General features: G+C 51.2%; 1 protein-coding gene across 1 annotated transcript in view; it reads left to right on the top strand.

The window, feature by feature from the left end:
- The window catches only part of DTX1 (deltex E3 ubiquitin ligase 1), a 40,228-nt gene that overhangs the window by 20,250 nt on the left and 5,300 nt on the right, over positions 1 to 14,678 (top strand). The window lies entirely within an intron of this gene.

Genomic DNA, 14,678 nt, shown 5'->3' with positions numbered 1-14,678 from the left:
TAATAGCAACATCAGCAATGGTGCATGTTCCATGTTTATTATTTGCTAAATTCGTTATATGTATCACCTCGTTTATTCCGCCAAAAGGTCTACCATGTGCATATTCCAGATGGGGAAGCCGAGGCTGGGAGAGCTATGGTGCCTTCTCAGGGTCACCAGGGAAGGGTAGTCCTTGGAGTCCAGACCTGTCCAATTCCAAAGTCTGTGTTGTGTTGTCTTAGGATTTTTAGAGGGCTTCAGAGTCCATCTGTCCTTGTCCCCGTCCATACCCACCTCACATGGTGGCTCGAGCAAGCATCAGCTGCTTGTCCAAAGTATTTCCCCATAGGCTGCACCTGAAATACCACAATTACTCTGGGTTAATACTATGGTTTGCACACTGGGCTCCAGGGACTCCTAGGGTGACCTGGAATCGTGGGGGTGGGGGAAAGCCAGGCAAACAAGAGTCTGTCTCTCTGCTCTTGTTTTAACGAGAGCAGCCCTTTTTGGAAACACTTTTATGAACTGGCTTTCCCAGCATGATTTTATTAAGGACGGGCACCCAGCTTGTATCAAGTTTGCAAATTATTGGGTTAAGGTGTCCCAGGCCCCAGGATAGGGACCCAGTGAGCTGCTGTTGGGTGCCCACCCTGGACCCCAGATTCATTCCATCTGAGCAAAGAACCAAGGCTTGAGGGGTGGCAATGAGAGGAAAGATCAAAGACCTTGAGCTTGGGAAAGACCAGGGGGATGTGGACTGTGGGCCACAAGAGGAAGAGAGGGCACCCAAAACCAACTGTGTTTCCGTCACCATGGCATGGCCCGGGGAATTGATCATGATGGCCGGAGATCACCAAAGCTCAGATCTGGATGTGATCTTTGGGGTCACCGCATCCAGGTCACCCCTTTTATTATGGGCAAACAATGCCTGGGGAAAGGAAAGGTCAGGATCCTGAACTAGGTGGCCCTATTCACCCTTTGTCCCTTTGGGAGTCTGACTTCCTGGGTTCAAATGCCCTCTTGGCCACTTCTTTTTTTTTTTTTTTTTTTTTGAGATACAGTTTCACTCTGTTGCCCAGGCTGGAGTGCAGTGGCATAATCTCTGCTCATTGCAACCTCTGCCTCCAGGGTTCAAGCGATTCTCCTGACTCAGTCTTCTGAGTAGCGGGGACTACAGGTGCACGCCACCATTCCTGGCTACTGTGTGTGTGTGTGTGTGTGTGTGTGTGTGTGTGTGTGTGTGTGTTAGTGGAGACGGGGCTTCACCATGTTTCCCAGGCATGTCTTGAACTCCTGACCTCATGTGATCCACCAACTTTGGCCTCCCAAATTGCTAGAATTACAGGCATGAGCCACCACGCCTAGTCCCCCTCTTGGCCACTGCTGAGCTGGGAGACCTGGGACGAGTCCCTCTCCTTCCTTGAGCCTCAGTTTTGTCATCTGTCAAATGGGAGCAGATCTTCCCACTGTGTGAAAACGCTGCGTACCTGAACACAGCATCTACACTGGCAGTAGTTCAGGCATGGCCGTTAGGACTTATTTTTCTCTCCAGGAGGAGGGTTGGCATGGAGGGCGGGGAAGCTGTAATTTTCCAGGGACGCATCACAGCCAGCCACTACCACCTGCCTGCCTCACCCTTCCCTTCCCCTTTACCTCCTGGTCATTCCTCTCGGAAGAGAGTGCCATGGGGACACACAGAGGTGTGTCCCGTGTGACCTCAGCCTAGGGCAGGCCCAGTGCCAACAGAGAGGAGACTTGAGGGGGTCAAAGAAGACCCCTTGGGGAAGCCTTGTCCAAAACTGCAGATAGACTCACCGAGATCTCAGGGAGATCTCAGGGGGCTGAAGTATCAGTTATGGCCCTATAAAGACAGCAGATGGGCTCTGGCTGCCTTACAGAAAGAGGGGTTGGAGGTCCCAAAATGACAAGAAGAATGGGTCCTAGAATGGCAAGCCAGAGAGAGTGTGGGAGGGGACAGAACCAGGACAATTCCAGGGACCTCTGCGGTAAGAATTTGAGAACCTTCTCTCTGGGTCAATTTCTTGTAACCCGCAAGAAGACTAGAAATCAGAAGGTCGTAGCCAGAATTTTCTTGGAACAGAAAGAATGGAATGGAATGGAATGGAATGGAATGGAATGGAATGGAATGGAATGGAATTAGAATACATTGGCATGTGTAATGCATAGTAAAAATAAGAATTGTTACATGTAGTCTGGGAACAGTGCCTCATGCCTGTAATCCCAGCACTTTGGGAGACCGAGGTGGGCAGATCACTTGAGTCCAGGAGTTCAAGACCAGCCTGGGCAACATAGCAAAACCCCATCTCTACAACAGTAACAAAAAATTAGCCAGGCAGGGAGGTGTGCTTGTAGTCCCAGTTACTCGGAAGGCTGGGGTGAGAGGATCACTTGAGCCCTGTAGGTCAAGGCTGCAGTGGCCTATGATCACACCACTGCGCTGCAGCATGAGAGACAAAGCAAGACGCTGTTTCCATTAAAAAAAAAAAAGTGCTCCATGAATATTTTGCATCATTTCTGCATACGTTGAATAGGTTGCGAGGTGAAATGAATTTCTCAGTCACTGATGAAATATTTGAGGTGGATGTAGTGGCTCACTTTGGGAGGCGAAGGTGGGTGGATCACTTGAGGCCAGGAGTTCGAGACCAGCATGGCCAACATGGTGAAACCCCATCTCTACTAAAGATACAAAAATTAGCCAGGCATGGTTGTGCACGCCTGCAGTCCCAACTACTCAGGAGGCTCAGGTGGGAGGATTGCGTGAACCTAGGAGGTGGAGGTTGCAATGAGCCGAGATCATGCCACTGCACTCCAGCCTGGGTGATAGAGTGAGACTCCGTCTCAAAAAAAATTTTTAAAAAGAGATTTGAAAGCTACTGTTCTAGAGGAGGCTGAAAATTACTCAGTTTTCATGGCCCAGTGTTAATTCTCCAAATATGTGCTGTGGGTGTGTATTCACAGAGCTGAACAAGACAGATAAGGCCTGTGTCCCCCAAGGGCCCACAGACAGATGGGGAGACAGACCTACAGCAAGCAAAGAGTAAATGAAGACCATCTCTGGATGAGACAGAAGTGCTGGGGAAGTAGTGGGACAGGGCGGTGTGGGAGTTCAGGGAAAATCCCTCTGAGGAGGTGGCCAGATGCGGAGAACAGCTGACCCAGGCAGAGGGAACAGCATGAACAACTTCAAGGGGGCTCGAAGGGCGTGGTGTGTTCAGGGAAGGGCTAGAGGTGTGGGAAGGACTAGAGTGTGAGGCGCCAGCAAGAAGGGGAAGGGCACCCCAGGCAGGGCATTGCAGGTGCAAAGGGGCAGAGGTAAGAATGAATCCAGAAGGTTCTGGAGACCACCGGGGGATAGAGGCTCCCTTCTGGAACAGTGGGGGCTGAGATTTTTCTCCCAAATGGGGTACAGGGCCAGGTTGGGTGGCCTCAGGGAAGCCTGGGCTTGGTGCTGCCATCGGTGGGGAGCTATAGAGTGTGCTTGAGCTCTAGAGGGCTGTAGTGAAAACAGTTTTATCTGTGGGGGTGCAGATCGTTAAACATGTCCTCCTCTGACCTGCCAGAGCTCTGTTGTCTCCAGCCACATGCCCCTCCCCCACAGCCGACATCATTTCTCCTGCCCCTCCCTGTGGGGACTATTTCTGACCCTCCCTAAGCCCAGACATTGGCCTGGAAAACAGGAGATGTGGGGTGGGGGAAACGTTGCAAGAACTCCCTCATCCCTCCCCACCCACACAGATTCTGCCCAGCCTCATTCCAGCCCCTCTAACTGACCCTCTCCAGGCAGACAAGCCTAGCTCAAAGTCCCCAACCCTCCATCTCCAAGAAACCCCCCCGGAAAAATCCCTCTGGCTCTCAAGACCCGTGGAGCCTGTTGCTGGGGAAGGGGAGTAGGAGGAAGGAAGATGGGGGTGGCAGACCCTGGCTTCTCCTGCCTAAAGCTTTCCATTGCTGAGGTAGCTGAGGTCCAAGTGCAGCCTGTGAGGGGAAAGGGATGGAGGTGGGGGGTCTCTGAGGAGCCGGGCAGACACTGTCACCCTCGTCCCCAAACCACCTCCCAGCCCTCCCCACCCTGGTCTCTTTGTTTCTATGTCTTTGTTTTTTGTTTTTAGAGACAGAGCCTCACTGTGTTGCTCAGGCTAGGGTGCAGTGACACAATCATAGCTCCCTGCAGCCTCAAAATCCTGGGTTCAAGAAATCCTCCCAACTCAGCCTCCCAAGTAGGTGGGACCACAGGCACACACCATCACACCCAGCTAATTTTTAAAATTTTTTTGTAGGGACGGGAAGCTCACTATGTTGCCCAGGCTGGTCTCGAACTCCTGGCCTCAAGCATCCGCCCGCCTCAGCCTCCAAAAGTGCTGGTAATTACAGGCGTGAGCCACAGCACCTGGCCTGTCTCTATGATTTTAAGTCTGTGTTAGTTTCCTAGGGCAGCAGTAACAAGGTAACAGCTTAAACCACAGAAATGTATTCTCTTTCACATTCTTGAGACTAGAAGTCCGAGATCACGGTGTCGCAGGGTTGGTTGTTTGTGAGGCCTCTCTCCTGGGCTTGTAGATGGCATCTTCTACCTGTGTCCTCATGTGGTCTTCCCTCTGGACCTGGCTGTGTCTTAATCTTCTCTTCTTAGAAGGACACCAGTCCTACTGGATTAGGGCCCACCCTAGTGACCTCATTTTAACTTAATTACCCCTTTAAAGATCCCGTCTCTGAATACAGTCACATTCTGCAGTCCTGAGGCTTAGGGTTTCAACACATGACTTCTGTGGGACACGGTTCAGCCCATAACAACATCTCTGTGTGTCTCTTCTTTTATAATTTGCCAATTTTTTTTTTTTTTTTTTTCGAGACAGAGTCTTGCTCTGTTACCCAGGTTGGAGTGCAATGGTGCAATCTCAGCTCACTGCAACCTCCACCTCCCAGGTTCAAGTGATTCTCCTGCCTCAGCCTCCCAGGTAGTGGAGATTACAGACAGCTGCCACCACACCCGGATAATTTTTGTATTTTTAGTAGAGACGGAGTTTTGCCATGTTGGCTAGGCTGGTCTCGAACTCTTGACCTCAAGTGATCCAGCCACCTCGGCCTCCCAAAGTGCTGGGATTACAGGCATGAGCCACTGCACCCAGCCAATTTGGCAATAATTTTTTTTTTTTTTTTTTGAGACGGAGTCTCGCTCTGTCGCCCAGGCTGGAGTGCAGTGGCCGGATCTCAGCTCACTGCAAGCTCCGCCTCTCGGGTTCACGCCATTCTCCTGTAATTTGGCAATCATTTTAATGGCAAAAACCGCCATTTCTTTTGCACCAAACAATATCTCTGTGTGTCTTGGTCTCTTTCAGTCTTTCCATATCTCTTTGTAGCTCTGTGTCTCTCTCTGTCTCTGTCTTCCACCTCTTCCTCTCAGTCAATCTCTTCCCTTCCCTGGCTTCCTTCTGTCCACCCTCCTTCTCTTCCCTCCTTGACCCAGACAGATCCAGAGCCCTTTACAGGTTGGGTGACCTTGGACCCACTTGAGGCTTGGCTTCTCTAGCCTCAGTTTCCCCATCTGTCAGAGCTAAAACCACCACCTCTCACACAGGCAGACTCAGCAAGGATCAGCATGTAAGGGAGTTGTGAATTCTGCAGAGATCTCCAATGTCATTCTCACCTCCATCCTCATCTCAGCCCTGGATGGATAACAGGGAAGGAGACCCAGAGAGGGGGATTGACTCGTCTAGGGTCACATAGCCAGTAGGGGCAGAGCATCCACCTGGCCAGGGTTTTTTCCACTTGCCCCTGTAACAGACAGGGCGGGGAGCCAGCTGACAGCCTGGGCCTGGGGGACCTGCGGGGGTGGGGAAGATCCGCCCTGTCCCCTGAGGGGTCAGTGTCCAGTGTGTTGGAACACAGCTGTGGAGCAGAGGAACCACACTCAGAGTTTCCACCCCACGTGGTGGGTGGGAGGACAGGGATAGCTGCGGGCCTGTTTCCATTTATCGAGCGCTCCCTATGTCCCCGGCTCTCAATTTCATGCCTTTTTTTGTGTGTATGAGACAGGGTCTGACTCTGTCACCCAGGCTGGAGTGCAGTGGCGCAATTATAGCTCACCGCAACCTCAACCTCCTGGGCTCAAGCAGTCTTCCCGCCTCAGCCTCCTAAGTAGCTGAGACTAAAGGCATGCACCACCATGCCTGGCTAATTTTTAATTTTTGTAGAGATGGGCGTCTCACTATGTCGCCCAGGCTGGTCTCAAATTCCTAGGCTCAAGCGATCCTCTTGCCTTGGCCTCCCAAAGCACTGGGATTACTGGCATGAGCCACTGTGCCTGGCCGTTTACAGGCATGGCTCTCTTAATTCTCACAGATACTCAATGTGGCAGGTTCTATAATCCCCATTTTTCAAATGAGGAAACTGAGGCTCCAAAAGACTAAGACATTTGTACAAGGTAACACAATTAGGACTCAGATTCAGAAACCCAAGCTGACTCGCATATTGGGGATGCCCTGTCTCCAGCCAGCCTGTGCTGTTTCGGATCGTGGTCCCAGAAGCCCCGCCCTGATTCCTGTGTGACCCTGCCTAAGCTCATCTGCCTCTCTGGGCTTCAGTTTTTGCACCTGTGAAATGGGACTGGCAACACAGGCCCACATAGTCCATCATGAAGCCAGATATCAGGCTTGGATTTCTCAGGCCCGCACCCTTTTTTTTTTTTTTTTTTTATGGAGTCTCACTCTGTTGTCTAGGCTGGAGTGCAGTGGCGAGATCTCCACTCATTGCAACCTCTGTCTCCCAGGCTCAAGCAATACTCCTACCTCAGCCTCCTGAGTATCTGGGACTACAGGCGCGTGCCACCAACCCGGCTAATTTTTTACATTTTTTGTAGAGATGGGGTTTCATCATGTTTGCCAGGTTGGTCTCCAACTCCTGACCTCAAGCAATCCACCCACCTTAGCCTCCCAAAGTGCTGGGATTTCAGGCGTGAGCCACAGTGCCCAGCCAGGCCTGCACCCATTTAAATCCACCCTTGTTCCTCCCATCTCTATCAGATTTGTACAACATTGCCAAGCAGATCATTGCTAAAGAGATGTCATTTACGTTTCCATATCTTTGGTTCTTAGTTGAGCCTGAGAACTTTTTCCTGTTTACTGGCCATGAGTGGTTCCTTCTTTTGCCAATTACTTGTGTATTTCTTTGGCTTATCCTTCTCTGGAGCTGTTTATTGCTTCCTTATTAATTTGCAAGTGTTCTTCTTGCATTAAGAGCATTAACCTTTTGTCTCCCATCTTTTCTGTAGTTTGCTGTTTCTTTATAGCATATGTTCATCTGTTTTTTAATTAATTCATTCATATTTATTGAATAATTTCTGTGTGCCAGGCACTGTTTGGGGCCCTGGGGACACAGCAGTGAACTATACAGACAATCCTTCCTCTCTTGGAGCTCACATTCTAGCAGGAGACAAACACAAAACAGAATACATGAATCGTAGAATATGGTAGAAAGTAGTAACTGCTACAGAGGAAAAGTATAGGAGAGAAAGGATGTAGGGAGTGATGAGAAGGAAAGGCCTCATGGAGAACATAATACCTTCTTGAGCAAAGATGGAAGGAAGTTAAAAAGCAAGGCATGGTCCAGGCACAGTGACTCACACCTGTAATCCCAGCATTTTGGGAGGCTAAGGTGGGAGGATCACTTGAGCTCAGAATTTGAGACCAGCCTGGACAACATAGTGAGACTCCATCTTTACACATTTTTTAAAAATTAGCCGAAAAATTAGCTGGGTGTGGTGGTGCTCACCTGTCGTCCCAGCTACACAGGAGGCTGAGGTGGGAGGATCGCTTGAGCCCAGGAGGTCAAGGTTGCAATGAGCCAAGATTGCGCCACTGCTCTCCAGCCTGAGAGGCAGAGCAAAACCCTGTCTCAAAAAACAAAACAAAAAAAACGCAAAAGAAGTGGGGGAAGAGCATTCCAGCATTCCAGATAGCAGAACAGTGTGTGCAAAGGCGCTGAGGCAGAGTGGGCCTGGGGTGTCTGAGAAGGCTGGTGTGGTTGGAGAGGCTCAGGGCAATCGGTGGGAAAGAAGTCAGAGAGGAAAAGGCGCCAAGTCACACATAGGGCCTGGAAGGTTGCGGTGGGGACTTCGGCTTTTGCTCTTCATGAGAAGGGAACCAGCAGGGCTGTGCGTTGGGAGAGACGGGTGTGACTGTTTTAACCGGCTCACTCTGAGTGTTGAGCATAGACCGCAGCAGGGCTAAAGCAGGAGCCCAGGGGCAAAGGGACTTTGTTGTGGTGGGTGTGCTTTAGGGTTTTCCTTCCTTTTTGTGTTTTCTTTTTTCTTTAAATTTCTTGCAGTGATTTTATGCTTTTGTTTAAAAGAATCCACATTTTCTTTCTCCAGATCTTCCATAAGTATTACATTTCAGGGGTCTGAAAATGTTAAAGTACTGACAGGTACGCTGTGAAGTCAAGGACCCCACCAGGCCCCTGGCTGCGCACCCTCCCCCACTTTCCTGCCCCACTAGCCACTGGTGTGCAGTGACTGTCACCCCGCCTCACCGCTGCCGCAAGGTCAAACCAAACACTCCCCCCACCTAAAGCACTTCCTGCCCTGCTCCCTGGGAGACCAAACCACACACACTCCTGTCTGCACGTGGCTGCCCCGGGGCCGTGGGAACAGCTGGTCCTGCCCTCCCCTCCCCTACCTGACCCATCCTCCCTGCCCCCAACCATCTCCTCCACGTTCCTTCCCCCACAGAGAGCTGGGCAGGCTGGAGGACCAGGAGGGTGGAAAAGCGTGACCCCCACAGCCCCCATACCTCTAGATGAATCTGAGCCTCCAATACCACTCACCCCTCAAAAAGTCTCCCTAGGGGAATTTTACTTTCTTTAATCTCTAGAAGATGGTCAGGGACAGAGGTAAGGGGTCCCATTTCACAGAGGGGACACTGAAGCCCAGAGAAGCTCAGAGGTTTGTCTAGGAAGACAGAGGTGCTGGGGTAAGGAAAGGGGAAGTGAGGACCCCAGACAGAGGCTGAGGAGGACTCCATGGGTACTGGGCTTGCGGTGACGTCCTTCAAGTCTCTGCAGTGGGGGTGGCGACGGGGACTTGGCCCCAGGCTGTGTTCCCCAGGACTGTGGGGGGAGGAGGGTAGAAGCAGCTACAAGGCAGAGACAGCCCTAAAAGTGGGGAAAGGTGACAGGCTCACACCCGTAGAAAGGAGAAAAGGGGAGGCTGGGGGGGTCCCCAAAGCACTGTTCAACTCCCTTCTCCCCATAATGTAACATCCTCACTTCTGCCCCTTCCTCACCCACTTGGACCCAAATGACTGGGTCATGAGCCTCCTGGGGCTCTTTGGGGGCTGCTGGATAAGTGTGAGGTATCCTGAAGGGGGCCAAGGCCAGTGGGGGGCCTGGAAACTATCATTAGAGAAAGTAACAAGTCTAGGCCTGCTGGGGGTGGGAGGGGAGAGATAAGGAGACCAGACTTTGGAGGGAGAGGACTTGGCTGCCCTAAAGGGAGGGTCAGTTGTCAGTGTGGTCTCCTGCATTCCGGGGTCCTGGGACAGAGAGAGGTGACCAAAGCAGACCGATGGATCCACTTAGACAGCCCTGATCTACCCTGCCCAGGCCTGAGCCAGTTCCAGGATCCAGGTCAAAGACTTCAGCCCACCTGTAGAGCACAGAGGGCTTTCAAGGCTGGCTCAACTCCAGATGGCTCCACAGACCAACCTGGTGGGGTCATCCCTGGCCCCTGACTCGGAAACTCCAGGACCTGGTGCAAGCTGTACCACCGACCAGCTGCGTGACCTTAGTGAAGTCACTTCCCTTCCTGGGCCTCAGTCCCATCATCTGCAAAATAAATGACAAATAGAGTTCATCACATGTGCCATCTCTGCTCCAGTGGCAGTGACTTCCTGAAGCACTGTGTTGAGGAGGATTCTGAAGTTGCATCTTGGCTTAGTGGTAAGGCATGCCGGAATTGATTAGTAATGCCTGTCGTGGGTGCTAGGAGGACAGTAGTGGTATGCACTCATATATTTGACATTCCTGCTCTAACTTTGGCAGAAGAGGCAGGGGTGGACCAGATCACACAGGGCCTGGTCATGCTTAAAAAGGGATAGCATTAGGAGATATACCTAACATAAATGATGAGTTAATGGGTGCAGCACACCAACATGGCACATGTATACATATGTAACAAACATGTACCCTAGAACATAAAGTATAATAAATTAAAAAAAAAAAAAGACTTTATAATGTCAGGTTGTGAGTAGTGCTATGAAAAAAAAAAAAAAAAAAACTAAGTAAGGTAAGGACAAAGATGGGCTTTTTAAAAATAAAGTGGTTGGGCCAGGCGCGGTGGCTCACACCTGTAATCCCAGCACTTTGGGAGGCCGAGGCGGGCGGATCACGAGGTCAGGAGATCGAGACCATCCTGGCTAACACTGTGAAACCCCGTCTCTACTAAAAATACAAAAAAAAATTAGCCGGGCATGGTGGCGGGTGCCTGTAGTCCCAGCTACTCGGGAGGCTGAGGCAGGAGAATGGCATGAACCTGGGAGGTGGAGCTTGCAGTGAGCCAAGATCGTGCCACTGCACTCCAGCCTGGGAGACAGAGCGAGACTCCATCTCAAATTAATTAATTAATTAATTAATTAAAGTGGTTGGGGCCAGGCACAGTGGCTTATGCCTGTAAACACAGCACTTTGGGAGGTCGAGGAGGGAGGACTACTTGAGCCCAGGAGTTCAAGTCCATACCAGCCTGGGCAACATAGTGAGGCCCTGTCTCCACAAAAGGTTTGTTGTTGTTGTTGTTGTTTAAGCTGGGTGTGGTGGTGTGTGCCAGTAGTCCCAGCTACTCAAGAGGCTGAGGTGGAAAGATCGCTTGAGCCCAGGAGTTCAAGACTGCAGTAAGCAATGGTTAAGCCATTGCACTCTAGCCAGGGCAACAGAGCAAGATCTTGTCTATAAATAAATAACTAAATAAAGTGGTTGGGAAGGTGTCTCAGATAAGCTGACATTTGGGCAGAGACCTCTGCTAAGTGAGGAAGTGCGCCATGAGGATATCTGGGAAGAGCACCTCGAGAAAGGGTCAGAAAGTGCAAAGGCCCTGGGGTGGGAATGTGCCTGGCATGCTTGAGAAAGAGCAGAGAGACCAGGGTGGCTCGAGTGGGGTGGGAGAGGGGTGAACACACCGGAAATGAGGTTCAGAGGGTAGGTGGGGGCCAGATCAGGAGGCCAGGTATTACCATGAGCAAAGTGGGAGCTGCAGGGGGAGTGAGAGCAGAGGACAGACGGGATCTGATTCAGGGCTGGGAAAGGCACAGAGGCTTGCATGGTAGTGGGGCCCAGGCCTGCCTTCTGGTCAGAGCAGGTTTTGGGGAGGGCCTGAGGGACTCCTCAGGTCCTGTGCCAGGCTGGGCCCACAAAAAGGCAGAGCTAGGGGTGAAGGCTGGCTCCCCTTCCGGGAGCAGCAGTCGCTTGTCCAGGCAGGAGGATGTTCTCACTGACTCGGAGGAAACAGCATGTCCCACATCAAAAGGGGGCCGGGTGGCTCCCACGCTCAGGGTTCGTGGGAACTCTGCTACCCTGGGTTCTCGCAGGAGGCCTGCAGATAGAGAGAGGCTGGTGACTACCTCGGGACTGTCCCCCAAGCTCACTGATGGGTAAATAAATAACAGCCCCACCGTGACACCCCATGCACAGTGCTCTTCCCAGGAGCAAGACTGACTTTTGTAATCTAGGGCTATGTGGTGTTTAAGGGGCTCCAGAAATTTCAGGGCAGCTGAGATCTAAATCCTTCCTTTCCTGGAGTACCCTCTATCTAACTCCTAGGCCAAACATTCAGCAAGAGCAGGGTTACCCACTGGGCCAGACTTTGGGCATTATATAGACCTGGGGTAGCAAACTGGCTTTACTGATTTATAGAGGCTGCCTGGAGAGCTGTACTGAGGACTCTGCTAAGCTTGAGAGAGTGCTGTGATGGATTAGTGATGTCTGCCACAGGTAGGAGACCAACCAGTGGTGGTATGCATGCTAAATATTTTTCTTTCCACCCATTTTATAGGTAGCTCTGGAGAAAAAAAAGAGATATTTTCTTCTTGTGAGACAGAAAGGAAGAAAGAGGTGTGAGAGAGACCTAGACTTAACTGGTGTGTCTGCACTAGAGGTGCTTGAAGAATGGGCAGGGAAGAGGAGAAGCTTGAGGGAAATACCTCTATGCATTCCTATAAAAGTATGGGGAGGGAGGAAGTTAGAGTGGTGAGAGCTGCCCACCTCAGGAAGGTCCTGGAGGATTATGACAGACCCTGAAAAGGGTCAAATGAATACTCAGCACCCCTTTTCATGGGCACCCCGCCGCAGAGTGCCCGACAAGAAAATCAAGACACCTTCACTCTTATCCCGGTGCCAAATGATGAGCTTTACATATTTTAACACACTTAACCTTCACAGGACTCTATCCCCATTACAGATGGGGAAACTGAGGCACAGTGCTTTCTTCCCACCTCCACTGACCAGGTCCTGGGGGACCCAGGGTACCTGCCATCCCATCCTGCCTCCCTCGGGAGCTGTGTTCATTGACTTCAGTCACGTCACACCTCCTCAAGGGGCTCAATCCAGATGTCTGCTCCAGACCTCTCCACAGCCCTCAGAGGGGTCTGGGATGGGAGTCCTGGCCACATGATACTAGCCAGTATAGCTGAGCAGCCACTGAGTGGGGGCGTGTGCGCTGTACCTGTGTGCATGTGTGATTGTGCATCTGCGTGTGTACGAGTGTGGGCCTCCCAGGCTGAGTGTCTGTGTGTCAGTGTCGGGAGGTGTGGGTCAGAGCATGTGCGCATGTGTCCTCGCATGCAGTGAGTCAGCGTGTCCTCCTGTGCCCCCATGCATGATGTGAATCAGTACGCATGAGTACTTCCCCACAGGCAGTGCGGAATCGTGTGTCTGTGTGTGGATGGCAGGCCGTTCTGCAGGCTGCAGCGCACCAGGTGCATGTGAGGGCTGAGCGCGCCAAACTCTGGGTTTGCTGCCCACTTTACCCAGCTCCGTGCAGCTGGGGAGAGGGGCGGCAGTGGCAGGTGCAGTACTGGTCTACATGAGCCACCCTTTCTTGTCCATGGAGTGTCCTTCCAGGGGAGAGCTGTGTGTGCTTCTGTGTGTATTTGTGTGTCCCCATGTGTGCACGAGTCTCTGTAGGTGCGGGGAGGTGTTCCCTGGAATATGTGAGTGTGTGTGTATCTTAAGCCATGTATGTTCGTGGGGGGTGTGCCCTGAAGTGTGCCTGTGTGTGTCCATGTATGTGTGCAGGGTGTGCATTCCGTGGTGTGTGCAGTGCATTCCGCAAGTAGACGGATGGGGAGGGAGGCTCCCTGATATGTGTGTCTGTGTGTGTGCATGTATCTGTGGTATACGTCCTGGGTTGTGTGTGTGTGTCTGTGTACTTAAACATGTGTGTGTAATGTGTCCCGGGAGGTATGATAAGTCTGTGTGATCTTCTCCACGTCTGTGTGTATATCTGGATCTGTGGATCTGTGTGGATGGTGTGTGCCCTGGGTGTATATGTCTGTGTGTCTGCACCCACTGCAACAGTACCCAAGCCTGCCAAGGGCACCATTTGCTTGAAGATGCTTTCTGGTGCCAACTGTGCGTGCCAAGGACAGGTGACCAGACAGCATTGGACAGGCTGTGACCTGAACAGGCATGTCAAGAGCCAAGGCGGCTGCTGCAGCTCCTTCTCCAGCTGTCACTGCTCCCAGCCCTTCCTGCTCCCTCTCATGGCACATCCCCCAAGGCCTTCAGGCTGCCCCCTGGATTTCAGAACACCCCTCTTCATCAGAACGTATCCAGCCAGGGTTCCATGCCCATCAACAGCAAGACACCAGTTTCCCTGCATAAACAAGTGCTGAAGCCAGGAGGACTCAGGCAGACACACCGTACACATCACTGCAAGCTCTCCTTGAGTCCTCCCAGTGACTCTATAAGTGAGATGTTAATATGCCTGTGTTACAGATAAGGTAACTGAGGATCAAGAAGTTAAATGACGTGTTCAAGGTTGTCACTACAGCAGTTTTGTGGTTTCCTCTCTAAGATGGAGAGAAGTTACACCGGGACTTAGTGCCTGAGAAGCAGACAGGTGAAATTACTCGGCCAGGATTGCACAGCTGACAGTGATGATACCGATGGCTGTGCTTTTAGTATCTGTTAGGTACCAGGAACTGTGCTTGGCCCTTGACACATATAATTTCACGGAATCCTCACAGCAGTCAAAAAAAAAAAAAAAAAGGTACCATATTATCCCCGTTTTACAGTCCACCCCTTACAAGAGATGAGATTGATGTGCTGTGTGTCACCCAACTCATTAGTGGTTGCACTGAGATATGAAAGCAGCTCTGACTGACTCCAAAAGCCAAAGCTCTTTTGAGGGCCAGGAGAAGAGGAGAGTCAGGATACCTTTTCCTAGGGGCTCTTCATTTGAAGAGAGGATAGTACCTTGTCACGGAAACTGACATCAGTAAATTTCCAGAAGAGAAAAAAAAAAATCATCACCAAATGCTTTTGAAAACCTGAATTTATCATTGTTAATGATATGTTCTTATGCAGGGCTTGTCAGAGCCTTTAATATGCTCAGATATGTTGTGAATTTCAGAGAGGGAGACAGTGACGTGTTCCTAACTTACTTGATTCCTGAATCCTTCTTTCCTGGAACA

Source organism: Rhinopithecus roxellana, chromosome 10, assembly GCF_007565055.1.
Source record: "Rhinopithecus roxellana isolate Shanxi Qingling chromosome 10, ASM756505v1, whole genome shotgun sequence".
Taxonomy (NCBI): Eukaryota; Metazoa; Chordata; class Mammalia; order Primates; family Cercopithecidae; genus Rhinopithecus; species Rhinopithecus roxellana.
This window is presented reverse-complemented; position numbering and strand designations above follow the sequence as displayed.